Raw genomic sequence first — 4,549 nt, 5'->3', positions numbered from 1 at the left:
CCGCCCACTCCTCTCTTCCCAACATCTCCTTGGCCCCACCCCTCACCGTCACAAGACGCATATCCTCACCAACAACAAGCTTGTCCCACTCCTCATGCCCCTGAGGGGAAGCCTCACGGCGCTGTGTGTGACGTGTGTCCATCCCCTTCACCTCTCCCCGGCGACCATCCCCACTTACTCCCCCGTATGTCCATTCATCTTTACCCACAGCCATCTCCTCCTTGCCGTCGTGTTTTTTTTTCCGTATCGAGTAGTACGGGAGGAGCTTTCCTATGGCAAGGCTCCCTCAAATTAGTAGCAGGGCAGCGAGGTGTGGGAGAGGCAGCACTCGCCCGCGTCAATATCCAATTGCGGTGGATCTGCAGTAGGTGGTGGAGGTGCTCGGCATGAGAGCCTGGGGACAACAGCAGCGTGGGGTGTGCGGGTAGAAAGGACGGCGGGTTTGTGCCTCACCGGAGGTCGTGAGGGCAGCGGAACAAGGAAGGGGAGATGGCGGCAACCTTGGCCGGACTAAACCAACCTAGATAGCCACGAACGGAACAAGCGCCTTCTTCGCCACGGATGCGCGGATGCCGCAGCCAGCACCATCGCATCTGTCATCGACGGCCTTGACGGGGTCACAAGCACCCTTTGCCTCGTCGTCGTGGTTCATCTTCTCCTGGCGCTGCTGCTCTTTGGAGCTGATGCTAACAAGCAGGTCCCTAGGAGGCACGAAGCATTCGTTGGAGAGCCCGGTGATGTTTAAGTCCACCTCCTCGATGCTCAACGTCTCCTCCATGCACGTGCACAGCCTCCTCTGGCGCGGGTCGGTGTCGTCCATGGTCCCGGTGGCGCTCGCGAACTGGGACACGGTGACAACGGTGCGGCTGGCGTGCGCGATGTTGATGTTGTCGATAGGGCGGTAGTCACGGATGGAGGACTTCATGGTGGTCTCCCAGTCAACGCCCTCACTGTCGCCGGCATCGGTGGAAGGCATGGGCATGCGCAGCAGGTGGGTGTCCTCGAGGCGGACAAGCAGCCCGGTGCGCTGGCTGAAGTAGCCCCAAAGGGCGTGCCGGTTCACCTCCACGCCAGCGGTGCTCTGTGCGTCGCTCAGCGTCGACACCAGCACGAAGCAGTCCTTGTTGTCCACAGTTTCCCACGCGGCGCTGGAGAAGAGATGTACGCCGTCGACTTTGGGTCCAAACCAAACCCTGCAACACGAAACAACACTTGATTAACAATATGTTGGGTATCGCACATATACATGTTCGCCAGCCGTGTTCCTAATATGCCGAATTGTCAATTATTTACAGATTTAGTTGAAGTTTACTATCTAGATGGAAATAAGATCAAGAAAAATCAAAAGGGACACGACTAATTAGATCATTAACTTCTCTCAATTTTTTTTAGATCATTACATGGACGCATCTGCGGATCGATAGCGGCGGCCCTCGGGAGACGTGGGCCTGCTGTCATGGCGTCTGGTGCTAGGCAACCTTCCCGTCGCTGTCGGCGCTCATCTTAGTGCCGCCGGCCACCACCATCTGAGAAGCGCCCGAAGAGGAGGAGGATCGATGGAGACGGCGGCCGCGATGGACACTACGTGTGGGGAATTTCCAGGATGCTATGCTACGCCGGCCGCGACGGAGACTACGTGTGGGGATTCTAGGACTCTAATCTACACCGTACTAACCAGATCGATCTTTTTTTCCAACTGCTAGAGGTTTTTTCTCGATCTGGTTTGCGAACGTATGCAGGCATCAGGAGGTCACGAATGTTTGCTTTTTCATGGAACGTACGCAGGTATCAGGAGGTCACGGATGGGCTTCCAATTATTATTTTTTTTTTTTTTTTTTTTTGAGACCCTTCGATCTGTGTTACAGTAGTATCTGAACTTATGCACTAACTCAACACCACACTCACACCACACACACGCACACCACTAGTGCACAAGTTAGACCCTAGAACTATACACACAGCACACATAATTTGGGTGTCCCTAGGAGCTAGTAGTTGTGGCACATATGTGTGGAGGGGATTTTATTGTGGAACAGTGTTCCTGGTGAGACATCCAAAATTCGTCCCAGCAGGGATCGAACCCAGGACGGGTAGTTAGGCCACTGCCTTTCGCTACCACCGCGCTAGCAGCGCGTTCTCGATGGGCTTCCAATCGTTAGGGGCTGTTTTTTCTTAACTTGAACGCAATCGAGCCGGAAACTTGTACGCACATAAGTTATTTTACAACTTTTTTTTTGAGACGTGTTGGTTTACAACTGGGTGTAGATCTGACCATCTATAGATGATTGAGCCAGAACTTTCCAAACGGAACCTTTTTTTGTGCGAGAGCGCCATGGGCCTTGGATCCTAAGAAAGCTTTGGATCTAGAAAAAACTTTTTGGCCCGTTTGTGACACCAGCCAGTCACCTATTGCAATTTAATAGTAAAGATCATAACATGGAATTCCTTGCCATAACATATGAACCTACCATTAATTGAAAATCAAGTAACAATAATTGGAGAAACTATTCTTCACTTATCTTCTCCATGTCTTAAACTAATCCATGCTCTTACCCTAAACCCTATGATACCCATTCTACTTTAATCTTGGAAACAAGATAAGGAGATCCAACTAAAGAATATAACTCTTCTCCATTTCAAATTATTATACATCAAACCCAGAGAGGTGAGAGTTCTATATTATTTATTAGAGAAGCAATAACAAACCTGGAGCTAAACCTTGGATATACACCCAAGTATTCAAATCATCATCTTTAAGAGGAACACTAGGATAGGTTCCAAGACATTTCCTAGAGAGAGAACCCATTTATTTTAACCATAGATATTGGTGACCACATAATTATCTTTGGAGAATAACCTTAGGTTAGTAGTGAAGTCCTTCCCAAGTGAGAGAGCCCATTCATATCAACTCTAGCTTTACCTATTAATGAATAAAGGACAATCTCTGAACTAAAGTATTGGGTTGTAAACCATTTCATCTTGGAGTGGTGAGATAACCAAATACCAAGTGGAATAAGACAATATCCATGAATTGGTGAAATAAGGAGTGGATTAATCCAACTAAGTTAGACAATTGAATCTTTAGCTCAGCAACCTAAATAAATATTAGGAGTACACCATAAACCCTAAGAACTTGAGGTAGAGATATTAAGAACAAGTGGATCATGCCTAATCAATGACCATGCTATGAAGAAATAGGAGAATAATTCAAATGCTAACACTTATATGATTAATAGATATTATTCCCCACATGAAATCATAGGGAGGTAACTAGCAAGCAAACCTAGGCTTGTATCCCAACCCTAACTTGTGAACCATTTGGTGATAATAATTAGAATCCTACCATATCTACATTTCATAAATTAATGAACCTAAGAAAACCTTAGAGTTAAACACTATACTTTATTTGGTGAGAAACCATACATCCATATGACCAAAGTTAACTATAAAAATAACTATAACTAGTATAGTTACTTTAATGATAAATTAGGGATAATAATATAAGTTAATTGGTAGAAGATAAAACCAATTCTCAAATCCTCAGTAATTAGAGAAGCACATAAGAAATAAATGTTAAGTAAGCCACCACCTTATCCTGGTTAGGGGAGATTAAACCCTAGCCAATGCACTATGGTGTCATTCTATATCTACCACCTATAATTATGTCTTAACCCTAGCTGGTACATCATTTGGGTGATCACAAATATAAACCTAGTGCACATTTGATTTCCAACCCACATGCCATTAGGTGAACCTCATTAAAACCCTAGAATTGATCACAAGCTAAATCTTATTCTTCAAATATTGAACCCAAGATTCACATGATGCTAAGTACTATAATTCAAACCATATGTGTGATCAACCACTTATTCTTATAATTAGAACCAAACCATAATGAGAATAGTATCTACTCTATGTATTTCAAGGTGTTAGTACTAAACCTGAAAAGGGAGTTACAATAGAACTTACAAGGCTTTTAATATTAATGAAGCATCTTATCAACCCGAGCAAAATACTCTTAGGGCCAAGAGAGGGATAAATTGAATTATCATCATTAAGAACCTTACTTAAAAAGGTTAACCATATTCAAATGCAAGTGTACAAACAATATGGTTAAACACATAATAAAGATCCACCCATAATTCTACCATGAAAAATAAGGCAGGTTAGAATTAATCCTATAGGAAAAAGGGAATTAAAGTGAGAATCTAAAATCATATGTAATTAAAATTTGCAACAAAGCTCACATATGTGAAATGATTATTCAAAAACAATACTGTAATACAATGGCCCTGGTATTAGACCTCATAAAAGTCAAATTGTCAAACACCTGCAAAATGAAATGAAATCAAATTAGATTCAAACCAGAAAATTATATTAAAAAGAAAACAACAGAAAAAGAAAAAAATAGAAATAAAAAGAAAAGGAGAGAAAGGAGCCTTACCTGGCCATGAAGCAGCGCAGCAGCCCAACCACCGCAGGCCGAGCAGCCCAGCAGAAGCCCACCAGCATGGCCCAGTCCATCACCAGAACCAGCCCAACCCCGGTC

The 4,549-nt window shown here is 44.3% G+C and overlaps 1 pseudogene; it reads right to left on the bottom strand.

Moving 5' to 3' along the window:
• Positions 1-449: 449 nt before the first annotated feature.
• Positions 450-1,714, bottom strand: LOC139833657 (uncharacterized; annotated as a pseudogene).
• Between the last annotated feature and the right edge of the window lie 2,835 nt (positions 1,715-4,549).

Source organism: Lolium perenne, chromosome 7 (genome assembly GCF_019359855.2).
Source record: "Lolium perenne isolate Kyuss_39 chromosome 7, Kyuss_2.0, whole genome shotgun sequence".
Classification (NCBI taxonomy): Eukaryota; Viridiplantae; Streptophyta; class Magnoliopsida; order Poales; family Poaceae; genus Lolium; species Lolium perenne.
The sequence above is the reverse complement of the archived record's forward strand: the minus strand, read 5'-3'. Positions and strand labels throughout refer to the sequence as shown.